Source organism: Pseudorca crassidens, chromosome 3 (genome assembly GCF_039906515.1).
Source record: "Pseudorca crassidens isolate mPseCra1 chromosome 3, mPseCra1.hap1, whole genome shotgun sequence".
Lineage (NCBI taxonomy): Eukaryota > Metazoa > Chordata > Mammalia > Artiodactyla > Delphinidae > Pseudorca > Pseudorca crassidens.
The window spans coordinates 20,946,778-20,961,724 of NC_090298.1; the positions used below are offsets into that span (position 1 = coordinate 20,946,778).

Sequence of the window (14,947 nt, forward strand, 5' to 3'; positions counted from 1 at the left end):
TTACATGCAATAAAAGAGAGAGATCTCAGAAACATAATGATGCACTGAAGAACGCAGATATAATTTTTTGCTATATGATTCCATTTATATAAATTTCAGAAACAAAGAAAATAAGTTTGTGATTTTGAAGTTAGGCAGTGACTGGAAGGCGAACTTTTCAGGATAATTTTGACTGGTAATTTTGTTTCTTCCTCTGAGTTTTGGTTATACAATGTGATCAGTTTGTAAAATTCATTGAACTGTACATTTATGATTTGTGAATTTTCTTATAAAAATCTACACTAAAATTTCAGTAAACCAAAAAAAATGCTAAAATGAAAGTGAAATATATTCTGGGGTTTGTAAATTTAGGTCCAAATATATCTCTAGTTTTACTTTAAGTTGCTTTCCGATTTCAAGTGGGGAAATGAGGGTGGACCACCTACATTATAAAATTGCTTTAAAGATTAAGACCAATGATTATACTACTCATGGCATAAAATAAATATTTAGGTAATAACTATTAGGTATTTGTTTTTATGTAAAAGTTCAAATGCATAGTGAGCACAGAGCTGGAAATCATATTTACATCTGATTCTAAAGGCCACAGTTTTTCCTTCAGTCATATTATCTCTCCTACTATGACTTTTCTCTTAAGGAAGAATTACATGTTACAGAAATTAAGGAAAATCATTATAGCCTGGTATTTTTAAAAGCATGAATAGAAAAATATTCAACTATTATCAATCACTTTCAGCCTAAACTTTTTTTTTTCAAGTCTAGGATGAAAGAGAAACATATTTCAAATTTAATTTGTTTGAACTCTCAGTGGCCTCAAAATGACTAGTCATGCCAGTACCAGACATTCTCGACAGTGATTTTCATTTACCAGTTAGTATTTTCTTTCATTAGAGTTCAGAATCTGATGACTTGCAACTTAACTAAAAAAAAAAAAAAAAGAAAAGAAAAAAAGAAAAACAATTAAAGAGAAAAAAATTGAAAATGGTCTACATAGATCCCTTTATAATCTGTCACTGCACTCCCAGGTAACGCTGAGTTCTCTTGCATAGCAGCTTGTATATTTCTCTGTCTTCTGACAAAACAGAAAGATACTGACAATTTTTTTAGGGTACACTTTCTCATCTGTGCAAAATGTCATGATTTCTTGTCTGACTCACCAGGTCTCTTGCAGGTGGTCTTTGAATGACTCCAATTTCTCCTCTACCAACTGATTTGTTGAAATTCAAAATAAGTGAGGTTCATTGAAGCTAGAATATAGAATATCTGCCTGTCATCATTTTAAGAAAGTGTAAATAAACTTCCTTGGCATATCTTGGATGTAAGTTAAAACATACAAATTTAACTGCATAGCAATGAGGGGAAGACAGGTCAGGAGATAAATATGGAACCTAGTTCGAGAGCTGCCCACTAGTTCCCAGAAGGTTCTGAAAGGATTAATACAGATGTAGACACTGACCAATTAAAATGGTTTTGCGGGGATGAAGATTTCTCACACATAATTCATTGCAATGCCTACCAGAGAAATCAGGGTAGTGATGGTGGGGTGTCAGGATTATAACCACTGTGTGCATTTACTACCCTGGGCCATAAATGGTTGTCCACTGATGAAGGTGAGTATTTGACATTTAGGACATTTATCCATGAGAAAAAGGGACCTATTCTCTTACAGCTGTTCATCCATGAAGGTGAGCTTGTGACATTTAGGATATATATCCATTTAAAAAGAGAAACCTAGTTCCTCACATTGATTCCACCTAGAATTTGTCATATAGTAAAGCCTTGGGATTGTGGATAAGACAGAATTAATGAATAAGAATAAAGTCCAACCAGGGTTGAGTGAAAAATTAACAACTGCAGGGAAAATAGATGCCTAGAAGAGGTTTTTGTGACACTGGAACCATGTCTGATAAGCAGCAATGGAACACTGTAGAAATAAAATTTCATCTCTTTGTAGCCTAGTGCTGATAGTAAGACTATTCTAAGCAACAACAAATGAGGCCAGGCTCTTACAACACTTAGCATGCTTGTAAACGTTTTCTTTTCTGGGAATATAGGCAGGGCTGCTTCTCATGAAAGTTCAGATATTTGGAATTCTGGGCAACAGAATCAGGAATATGAAGTTCACTCGACACTTTCCTAAAATATTTTTTAAAACATAATTGTATTCATTTTTGGAATAGATATTTTTCCCCAGAAAAGTGAAGCATACAGAATAAGAGAATAAATTAATGGTTGCCTGGAGTTGAGTGTGGAAATAGGGAATGATTGAAAATGAACACAAGGCAGCTTTTGGAGTGAGGGAATTTTCTAAACCTGGTCTGTGATGATGGTTGCACAACTCTGTAAATTTACTTAAATTATTAAATTGTACAATTAAATGGACTTTAATGGTATGTAGATGGTACCTCAATAAACCTGTTTAAAACAATCTTTTAATTTAGACTTCTTTGGTTAACAAACTTCACTCCTCACTGTCTTTTCTTTATAATACACCATTTTCTTTACTTTTTCATTTTGTGTGATCCCTTATACTTAATAAAGACCCTCAAGAAAAAAAAAATCCTAAACTAGACTTAGGATTCCTTGACATCACTAAAATTATCATTTTTTCCCTCTTTTCATGGAAAGCAGAATAGAAAGACAGATTAAATCAGTGTCTATTTGTCTTAAGCAAGACACAAAAGGTTTCTCTGGGCTTTTACCATAATATAAGCCTGTATTCTATAATGAAAGTGAGACTATGCAGTGCCTGCCAATACCCTTTTATAATCCTTTTTTATGTTAAAATCATACTAGCCTGTTTTTTCACAGTTCCATAAGAGAATAGGAAAAAAGCCACCCCTTTTTGCCTTTTGTGTATGAGAGAATTGATATGGAATGACTAACCTTGAAGGAAAATAGAAAAAGTGTCAGAACAACACTCACTCTCACTTGAAAGCTTTCCTTGGAAATAAGTTTCACAATATGCTTTCCCAAAATCCACTGTAGCCCACAGACGTAACTCTAACTTCTGCTCTACTTTTTCAAGTAAGCAAGGCCAATTCTTTGGGTCAAGACTATTTGATGATTAGACAATCCCACTTTCAGGCAGAGGGCTTAAAGCAGAGAAGATGACATTTGCATATACCATGTCCCTGAACTTGATAATATAGGAAAAGCCTATGGTAAAACACATGACACATCTTTATCTCTAAGATTTCTGCTTTTTCTTGTTACCAAGAGCAATAGAATTTAAATTATGGCCTGGATTTTGTGTGGGATGAAGTTCTAAATTTGGAAAAATTCAAGGGCAATTTGAAATATTCAAGAAACATTTTTCAAGAAGAGCTACATGAGTGAAACCTTGACAGAACAATTGCATAATTGCAAAAGCTTTTGGAGACACTTTCAAGATGGTGGAGGAGTAAGACGCAGAGATCACCTTCCTCCCCACAAACACATCAGAAATACATCTATATGTGGAACAACTCCTACAGAACACCTACTGAATGCTGGCAGAAGACCTCAGACTTCCCAAAAGGCAAAAAACTCCTCACGTACCTGGGTAGAGCAAAAGAAAAAAGAAAAAACAGAGACAGAAGAATAGGGATGGGACCTACACCTGTGGGAGGGAGCTGAGAAGGAGGAAAGGTTTCCACACACTAGAAGCCCCTTCGTGGGCGGAGACTGCGGGTGGCGGAGGGGGAAAGCTTCAGAGCCACGGAGGAGAGCACAGCAACAGGGGTGCAGACGGCACAGTGGAGAGATTCCCGAACAGAGGATCGGTGCCGACCAGCACTCACCAGCCCGAGAGGCTTGTCTGCTCACCCGCCAGGGAGGGCGGGGTCTGAGAGCTGAGGCTCGGGCTTCGGAGGTCAGATCCCAGGGAGAGGACTGGGCTTGGCTACGTGAAAACAGCCTGAAGGGGGCTAGTGCACCATAGCTAGCCGGGAGGGAGTCCAGGAAAAGTCTGGAATTGCCTAAGAGGCAAGAGACCATTGTTTCGGGGTGTACAAGGAGAGGGGATTCAGAGCACCACCTAAATGAGCTCCAGAGATGGGTGCGAGCTGCAGCTATCAGCAAGGACCCCAGAGACAGGCATGAAATGTTAAGGCTGCTGCTGCAGCCACCAAGAAGCCTGTGTGCAAGCACAGGTCACTATCCACACCTCCCCTCCTGGGAGCCTCTGCAGCCCACCACTGCCAGGGTCCCGTGATCCAGGGACAACTTCCCCAGGAGAACACATAGCGTGCCTCAGGCTGCTGCAATGTCATGCTGGCCTCTGCCGCCGCAGGCTCGCCCCACATTGAGTACCCCTCCCTCCTCACCGCCTGAGTGAGCCAGAGCCCCCTAATCAGCTGCTCCTTTAACCCCATCATGTATGGGCAAAGAACAGACATCCTCAGGTGGCCTACACACAAAGGTGGGGTCAAATCCAAAGCTGAACTCCAGGAGCTGTGCAAACAAAGAAGAGAAAGGGAAATCTCTCCCAGCAGCCTCAGGAGCAGTGGATTACATCTCCACAATCAAACTGATGTAGCCTGCATCTGTGGAATACCTGAATAGACAATGAAGCATCCAAAAATTGACAGAGTGGACTTTGGGAGCAACTATAGACTTGGGGTTTGCTTTCTGCATCTAATTTGTTTCTGGTTTTATGCTTATCTTAGTTTAGTATTTAGAGGTAATCATCATTGGTAGATTTATTGATTTGGTTGCTCTCTTCCTCCTTTTTCTTTTTATATAGATATATACATTTTTTTCTTTTTATGTCTTTATGAGTGTGTATGCATGTATACGTTTCTTTCTGTGCTTTTGTCTGTATAGCTTTGCTTTTACCATTTGTCCTAGGGTTCTGTCTGTCCTTTTTTTTTTTTTTTTTTATAAAGTATAGATTTTAGCTCTTGTTATCATTGGTGGATTTGTTTTTTGGTTTGGTTGCTCACTTCTTCCTTTATTTCTTTTTTAGTACTTTTTAACTTTTTTTATTTTTAATAATTTTTTAACTTTTTATTTTAATAACTTTTATTTTATTTTATTTTATTTTTTCTTTCCTTCTTTCATTTTTTTCTACCTTTTCTTCTGAGCAGTGTGGCTGACAGACTCTTGGGGCTTTGGCCGGGTGTCAGCTCTGGGCCTCTGAGGTGAGAAAGCTGAGTTCAGGACATTGGTCCACCAGAAACCTCTGGGCTCCATGTTATATCAAATGGTGAAAGCTCTCCCAGAAATCTCCATCTCAACGCTAAGACCCAGATCCACTCAACAATGAGCAAGCTACAGTGCTGGACACCTTACGCCAAACAACTAGCAAGGAACACAACCCAATCCATTAGTAAAGAGGCTGCCTAAAATCATAATAAGGTCACAGACACCCCAAAAACACCACCAGGTGTGGTCCTGCCCAGAAAGACAAGATCCAGCTTCATCCACCAGAACAGAGGCACTAGTCCCCTCCACCAGGAAGCCTACACAACCCACTGAACCAACCTTAGCCACTGGGGGCAGACACCAGAAACAACAGGAACTACAAACCTGCAGCCTGCGAAAAGGAGACCCCAAACACAGTAAGTTAAGCAAAATGAGAAGACAGAGGAATACACAGTAGATGAAGGAGCAAGGTAAAAACCCACCAGACCAAACAAATGAAGAGGAAATAGGCAGTCTACCTGGAAAAGAATTCAGAGAAATGATAGTTAAGATGATCCAAAATCTTGGAAATAAAATGGAGAAAATACAAGAAACATTTAACAAAGACCTAGAAGAACTAAAGAGCAAACAAACAATGATGAACTACACAATAAATGAAATTAAAAATTATCTAGAAGGAATCAATAGCAGAATAACTGAGGCAGAAGAACGGATAAGTGACCTGGAAGATAAAATAGTGGAAGTTGCTACTGCAGAGCAGAATAAAGAAAAAAGAATGAAAAGAATTGAGGACAGTCTTAGAGACCTCTGGGACAATATTAAATGCACCAACATTCGAATTATAGGGGTTCCAGAAGAAGAAGAGAAAAAGAAAGGGACTGAGAAAATATTTGAAGAGATTGTAGTTGAAAACTTCCCTAATATGGGAAAGGAAATAGTCAATCAAGTCCAGGAAATGCAGAGAATCCCATACAGGATAAACCCAAGGAGAAACATGCCAAGACACATATTAATCAAACTAACAAAAATTAAATACAAAGAAAAAATATTAAAAGCAGCAAGGGAAAAACAACAAATAATATACAAGGGAATCCCCATAAGGTTAACAGCTGATCTTTCAGCAGAAACGCTGCAAGCCAGAAGGGGGTGGCAGGAAATATTTAAAGTGATGAAGGGGAAAAACCTAGAAGCAAGATTACTCTATCCAGCAAGGATCTCATTCAGATTCAATGCAGAAATTCAGATTTGATGGAGAAATTCAGATTCGATGGAGAAATTAAAACGATTACAGACAAGCAAAAGTTAAAAGAATTCAGCACCACTAAACCAGCTTTACAACAAATGCTAAAGGAACTTCTCTAGGCAGGAAATACAAGAGAAGGAAAAGATCTATAAAAACAAACCTAAAACAATTAAGAAAATGGTAATAGGAGCATGCATATCGATAATTACCTTAAATGTAAATGGATTACATACTCCAACCAAAAGACATAGACTTGCTGAATGGATACAACAACAAGACCCATATATATGCTGTCTACAAGAGACCCAGTTCAGACCTAGAGACACCTATGGACTGAAAGTGAGGGGATGGAAAAAGATATTCCAGGCAAATGGAAATCAAAAGAAAGCTGGAGTAGCAATTCTCATATCAGACAAAACAGACTTTAAAATAAAGACTATTACAGTAGACAAAGAAGGACACTACATAATGATCAAGGGATCAATCCAAGAAGAAGCTGTAACAATTGTAAATGTTTATGCACCCAATATTGGAGCACCTCAATACATAAGGCAAATGCTAACAGCCATAAAAGGGGAAATCAACAGCAACACAATCATAGTAGGGGACTTCAACACCCCACTTTCACCAATGGACAGATCACCAAAATGAAAATAAGTAAGAAAACACAAGCTTTAAATGACATATTAAACAAGATGGACTTAATTGATATTTATAGGACATTCCATCCAAAAACAACAGAATACACTTTCTTCTCAAGTGCTCATGGAACATTCTCCAGGATAGATCATATCTTGGGTCACAAAGCAAGCCTTGGTAAATTTAAGAAAATTGAAATCATAACAAGTATCTTTTCTGACCACAATGCTATGAGACTAGATATCAATTACAGGAAAAAATTTGTAAAAAATACAAACATATGGAGGCTAAACAATACAGTACTAAATAACCAAGAGATCACTGAAGAATTCAAAGAGGAAATCAAAAACTATCTAGAAACAAATGACAATGAAAACACAAAAACCCAAAACCTATGGGATCAGCAAAAGCACTTCTATGAGGGAAGTTTACAGCAATAAAATCCTACCTCAAGAAACAAGAAAAATGTCAAATAACCAACCTAACCTTACACCTAAAGCAATTAGACAGGGAAGAACAAACAACCCCCAAAGTTTGCAGAAGGAAAGAAATCATAAAGATCAGATCAAAAATAAATGAAAAAGAAATGAAGGAAACAATAGCAAAGATCAAAAACACTAAAACTGGTTCTTGGAGAAGGTAAACAGAGTTGATAAATAATTAGCCAAACTCATCAAAAAAAAAAGGGGGAGAAGACTCAAATCAATAGAATCAGAAATGAAAGAGAAGTAACAAGTGACACTGCAGAAATACAAAGGATCATGAGAGATTACTACTAGCAACTCTATGCCAATAAAATGGACAACCTGGAAGAAATGGACAAATTCTTAGAAAAGCACAACCTTCCGAGACTGAACCAGGAAGAAACAGAAAATATAAACAGACTAATCACAAGCACTGAAATTGAGACTGTGATTAAAAATCTTCCAACAAACAAAAGTCCAGGACCAGATGGCTTCACAGGAGAATTCTATCAAACATTTAGAGAAGAGCTAACACCTATCCTTCTCAAACTCTTCCAAAATATAGCAGAGGTAGGAACACTCCCAAATTCATTCTACAAGGCCACCATCACCCTGATACCAAAACCAGACAAAGATGTCACAAAGAAAGAAAACTACAGGCCTGTATCACTTATGAATATAGATGCAAAAATCATCAACAGAATACTAGCAAACAGAATCCAACAGCACATTAAATGGATCAGACACCATGATCAAGTGGGGTTTATCCCAGGAATGCAAGCATTCTTCAATATACAGGAATCAATCAATGTGATAAACCATATTAACAAATTGAAGGAGAAAAACCATATGATCATCTCAATAGATGTAGAAAAAGCTTTGAAAAAAATTCAACACCCATTTATGATAAAAACCCTGCTGAAAGTAGGCATAGAGGGAACTTTCCCCAACATTGTTCTCAATGGTGAAAAACTGAAACCATTTCCTCTAAGATCAGGAACAAGACAAGGTTATCCACTCTCACTATTATTATTTAACATAGTTTTGGAAGTTTTAGCCACAGCAATCAGAGAAGAAAAAGAAATAAAAGGAATCCAAATCGGAAAAGAAGAAGTAAAGCTGTCACTGTTTGCAAATGACATGATACTATACATAGAGAATCCTAAAGATGCTACCAGAAAACTACTAGAGCTAATCAATGAATTTGGTAAAGTTGCAAGATACAAAATTAATGAAGAGAAATCTCTTGCATTCCTATACACGAATGATGAAAAATCTGAAAGAGAAGTTAAGGAAACACTCCCATTTACCATTGCAACAAAAAGAATAAAATATCTAGGAATAAACCTACCTAAGGAGATAAAAGACCTGTATGCAGAAAACTATAGACACTGATGAAAGAAATGAAAGATGATACAAACAGATGGAGAGATATACCATGTTCTTAGACTGGAAGAATCAACATTGTGAAAATGACTATACTACCCAAAGCAATCAACAGATTCAATCCCTATCAAACTACCAATGGCATTTTTCACAGAACTAGAACAAAAACTTTTACAATTTGTATGGAAACACAAAAGACCCCAAATAGCCAAAGCAATCTTGAGAAAGAAATACGGAGCTAGAGGAATCAGGCTCCCCGTTTTCAGACTATACTACAAAGCTACAGTATTCAAGACAGAATAGGGGCTTCCCTGGTGGCGCAGTGGTTGAGAGTCCGCCTGTTGATGCAGGGGACACGGGTTTGTGACCTGGTCCGGGAGGATCCCGCATGCCACGGAGCGGCTGGGCCTGTGGGCCATGGCCGCTGAGCCTGCGCGTCAGGAGCCTGTGCTCTACAATGGGAGAGGCCGCAGCGGTGAGAGGCCCGCGTACCGCAAAAGGAAAAAAAAAGACAAAATGGTACTGGCACAAAAACAGAAATATAGATCAATGGAACAGGATAGAAAGCCCAGAGATAAACCCATGCACATATGGTCACCTTATTTTTGATAAAGGAGGCAAGAATATATAATGGAGAAAAGACAGCCTCTTCAATAAGTGCTGTTGGGAAAACTGGACAGCCACATGTAAAAGAATGAAATTAGAACACTTTCTAACACCATACCCAAAAATAAACTCAAAATGGATTAAAGACCTAAATGTAAGGCCAGACACTATAAAACTCTTAGAGGATAACATACGGAGAACTCTCTATGACATAAATCACAGCAAGATCCTTTTTGACCCACCTCCTAGAGAAATGGAAATAAAAACAAAAATAAACAAATGGGACCTAATGAAACTTAAATGCTTTTGCACAGCAAAGGAAACCATAAATAAGATGAAAAGACAACCCTCAGAATGGGAGCATATATTTGCAAATGAAGCAGCACATGCAGCTCAATATCCGAATAACAAACAACCCAATCCAAAAATGGGCAGAAGACCTAAATAGACATTTCTCCAAAGAAGATATACAAATTGCCAACAAACACATGAAAGGATGCTCAACATCATTAATCATTAGAGAAATGCAAATCAAAACTACAGAGAGGTATCACCTCACACCAGTCAGAGTGGCCATCATCAAAAACTCTATAAACAATAAATGCTGGAGAGGGTGTGGAGAAACGGAACCCTCTTGCACTGTTTGTGAGAATGTAAATTGATGCAGCCACTATGGAGAACAGTATGGAGGTTCCTTAAAAAACTAAAAGTAGAACTACCGTATGACCCAGCAATCCCACTACTGGGCATATACCCTGAGAAAACCATAATTCAAAAAGAGTCATGGGCTTCCCTGGTGGCGCAGTGGTTGGGAGTCCGCCTGCTGATGCAGGGGACGCGGGTTCGTGCCCCGGTCCGGGAAGATCCCACATGCCGCGGAACGGCTGGGCCCGTGAGCCGTGGCCTCTGAGTCTGCGTGTCTGGAGCCCGTGCTCCACAGCGGGAGAGGCCACGGCAGTGAGAGGCCCGCATACCGAAAAAAAAAAAAAAAAGTCATGTACCACAATGTTCATTGCAGCTCTAATTACAATAGCCAGGACATGGAAGCAACCTAAGTGTCCACTAACAGATGAATGGATAAAGAAGATGTGGCACATATATACAATGGAATATTACTCAGCCATAAAAAGAAACAATATTGAGTTATTTGTAGTGAGGTGGATGGACCTAGAATCTGTCATACAGAGTGAAGTAAGTCAGAAAGAGAAAAACAAATACTGTATGCTAACACATATACATGGAATCTAAAAAAAACAAAAAAATCCTGTTTCTGAAGAACCTAGGGCCAGGACAGGAATAAAGACGCAGGAGTAGAGAATGGACTTGAGGACACAAGGAGGGGGAAGGGTAAGCTGGGACGAACTGAGAGAGTGGCATGGACTTACATATACTACCAAATGTAAAATAGATAGCTAGTGGGAAGCAGCCACATAGCACAGGGAGATCAGTTGGGGGCTTTGTGACCACCTAGAGGGGTGGGATAGGGAGGGTGGGAAGGAGATGCAAGGCGGAGGAGATATGGGGTTATATGTATATGTATAGCTGATTCTCTTTGTTATAAAGCAGAAACTAACACACCATTGTAAAGCAATTATACTCTAATAAAGATGTTTTAAAAAAAGAAAAGAAAAAAGCTTTCATTTAACCTTCATATAGGAAAGCAACCTGAACAGGTATACAATTCTTCAAATATCATTTTTTATTCTATATGCCCAGTACATGTGAGAAAGCACAAGTTTGAAACCCCAAATTTTTATTTCTTTTCAGGTTTCCTAAGAGGTTTTTAAAATTCTATTATTGTCGCAATAATTTGTAGTTATTTTTAAGCTATGACCCTCTTTAATTTATTTTCTAGAAATTTTCATGTACTAGGTTTTTCACAGGAAAATATTTCTTCATGAAAACTTTAATTTTAGGCTCTGTTTTTCTTTTTCGTTTTATTTCTTTTTAAATTAGTATCAATTATCTGAACCCTAGCTCTCTATTCTCTGTCCTCCATCATGTTATCCTTTTATTTAATCTTGTATATCCCTTTGGCCTTCTCATCTGTAATCTGAGAAGGTTTCTCCCTTTTTTCCCAGATCTGATTCCATTTTCTACAAAATAAATCCTGCGTTTACTTCCTGCAATGTAGGTTTATTTTTAGTTTTGTGGTAAACATTTCTCATATCACTAATTTTCTTTAATCTCATGCTATTGTATATATATAAATATATATAAAAATATATTAATCTGTTGGCTCCTCATGGTCTTCTGCCTCTTCAAGGGGATCATGCTTTTTTTTATTGTAGTAAAAAAAAAAAACCTATAAAATTCACCACGTTGGGATTTCCCTGGTGGTGCAGTGGTTAAGAATCTGCCTGTCAATGCAGGCATCACGGGTTTGATCCTTGGTCCGGGAAGATCCCACATGCCACGGAGCAACTAAGCCCGTGCACCACAACTACTGAGCCTGTGCTCTAGAGCCCGTGAGCCACAATTACTGAAGCTCGTGTGCTGCAGCTACTGAAGCCCATGTGCCTAGAGCCTGTGCTCTGCAACAAGAGAAGCCACTGAAATGAAAAGCCCGTGCACCGCAACGAAGAGTAGCCCCCGCTCACCACAACTAGAGAAAGCCTGCACAGCAACGAAGACCCCACGCAGTCAAAAAAGAAAAAAAATTCACCATCTTTACCATTTCAAATGTACAATTCAGTAATGTTAAATATATTCACACTGTTATGAAACAGATCTCCAGAAATTTTTCATCTTGCAAATCTAAAAGCCTAAACCCATTAAACAACTACTGCTTTCCCCCTCCCCCCAGGCCCTGGTAACTACCATTCTGCCTTTTATTTCTATGAATTTGACTCCTTTATTTACCTCATATAAGTGGAATGAGACAGTATTTGTCTTTTTGTAACTGGCTTATTTCACTTAGCCTAATGTCTTCCAGGTTCCTCCATGGTGTAGGATGTAACAGGACTTCTCCTTTTTTTTCCCCCTCAGCTTTATTGAGGTATAACTGACAAAACTGTAAGATATTTGAAGTGTGCAGTGTGATAATTTGATATATATAAACATTGTGAAATAATTCTTTGCATTGAATAATTAAAGACATCCTATCACCTTTCATTTACTTTTTTTTTTTTGGTAAGAACATTAAAGTTTTACTCAGGAAATTTCAATTATACGATATGCTGTCTGTCATCAACTATAGTCACCATGTTATACATTTGATCCTCATACCTTATCCATCTTATAACTGGAAGTTTGTATCCTTTTATCAATCTCTCCCTGGCTTTTTTTCACTTAGTATAATGCCCTCCAGGGTCATCCATGTTGTTGCAAACGACAGGATTTTTTTTTTTTTTAGGCTGAGTAAAATGGCTATAGTGAATAGTGCTACTATACACATGGGAGTGCAGATATCTCTTAGAGATTCTGATTTCAATTATTTTGGATATACCCAGAAGTGGGATTGCTGGATCATACAGTATTTCTATTTTTAATGTTTTGAGGAACCTCCATGCTGTTTTCTATTACAGTTGCACCATTCTACAATTCCGCCAACAGTGCACAGGGATTCCCTTGTTTCCACATCCCTACCAACACTTGTTAATTTTTTTTTGGTAGAAGCCATCCTAATGGGTGTGAGGCAATATCTCATTGTAGTTTTGATTTGTGTTTCCCTGATGATTAGTGATGTTGTGCATCTTTACATATGCTTATTGGCCATCTGTATATCATTTTTGGAGAAATGACTCCTCAAGTCCTTAGCCCATTTTCTTAATTGGGTTATTTGATTTTTTTGTTCTTAACTTGTAGTAGTTCTTTATGTATCCTGGGTATTAACTCTTTGTTATGTCCATGATTTGTAAATATTTTCTCCAATTCCATAGGTTGTCTTTTCACTTTATTGATTTTGTTCTTTGATGCACAAAAGTTTTTAATTTTAATGTAATCTTACGTACCCATTTTGCTTTTGTTTCCTATGCTTTTGGAATCATATCCAAGAGATCATTGCCAAGTCCAATGACATGAAGATTTTTCCCTGTGTTTATTTCTAGGAGTTTTATACTTTTAGGTCTTATATTTAGGTCTTTAATCTATTTTGAGTTAATTTTTGTATATGCTGTACTCAGTGTTATTCTTTTGCATATGGTTATCCAGTTTTCCTAACACCATTTGTTGAAAGAGACTGACCCTTCCCCATTGAGTGGTTTTGGTACCCCTCTTGAAGATATTTTGACCATGTACGCAAATGTTTATTTCTGAGGTCTCTATTACATTTACTGCTACCTGTACCCTTTAATTCACAGGATGAATTTATGATTGAATTGGACACCTGAGAGAGAAGACTGTATTGAGGAAGAAGCAAAAATACTCTGTACCTGGTAGAGATGACCTGCATCAGCAGGGAGTTTCTCTTCTATTACAAGGTCTGTGCTTTGGTCTAATTCTTGGCAATCTTAAAGTCACAGCCAAAGTATATTTTTTCTTAATTCTTTTTCATCAGCCTTATCATTATAAAGTGATACTTTAAATAACGTGATCATTTAAAATGTACATATTCCTCTAACTGCCTGGCATATTAATTTTGCATACATATTTATGTCAGTTATAACCTAGTTTTGTAGTCCTATAGGCATTTTAACCAAGAAAATGTTGCAGTGATTGTTTAAAACATCTTGTTAGAATACTTTAAAATGACGAATACATGGTTACTTTATAGATTATTTTATAATCTGATGTACAATGAATCAGCAACTCATTATCAGGAAACCAATCTTATATTTCTTTAGATGTCTTAAGTTTTTTCCTAGCTAACTATAAATATTAGGCCCTATTCAGTTATATTCCTAAGAAGATTAAAATTTGTATGACTCAGCCCAGTCCAGATCTAGATCTAGATTGGAATACACATCCCATTTTTAGGAAAATGTCATGGTTTGTATCTCCATATGGCAAACATCTTTCCGGCTTCATCATCTTTCTGATCCTGCCTACATTCACTCTGGTATAACTCATTTTCTCTTTAAAATATTTTTCTACAAGTTGCTCTTCAATGCCTTCACATTCCTCTTATCTAATCATTCCTGAAACAAGTTCATCATGATCCTCCACTCTTCTTATGAGAATGAGTCTCTAGGCCTTGGGGCCTGTTCAACTGCTTGTTGAACTACACTTATATGATTTTCCCCTGTTACATGATTGAATTTCTAATGACCTTGTGCATAGCCCACCTCTTCCTCGGTGCTATCACAACCCTGACCACCCAGAAAGAATTCATCAACGCAATAGGTTTAGTGTTGTCTTCTATGGCTACATACATGGAATCCGGTCTTTTTATTCTAATGCTATATAATCACATTAATATTGATTTTGAAAAAGAATTTCAGATTGTCTTTTATAAAAATTGTCTGATCTTTAAGGTATGTAAAGACAGAAAGGTTAGATCCCAAAAAAAGTAATTATATTTCTCCAAATTTTCTCAACTCCT

General features: G+C 37.5%; 1 long non-coding RNA gene across 1 annotated transcript in view; it reads left to right on the top strand.

Moving 5' to 3' along the window:
• LOC137221165 (uncharacterized) overlaps window positions 1-14,554 on the top strand; it is an 80,024-nt gene extending 65,470 nt beyond the window's left edge. The window contains exon 3 of the long non-coding RNA XR_010941907.1: window positions 13,767-14,554. This is a non-coding gene — a long non-coding RNA (uncharacterized lncRNA). The remainder of the gene's footprint in view (window positions 1-13,766) is intronic.
• The last annotated feature ends 393 nt before the right edge of the window (window positions 14,555-14,947 follow it).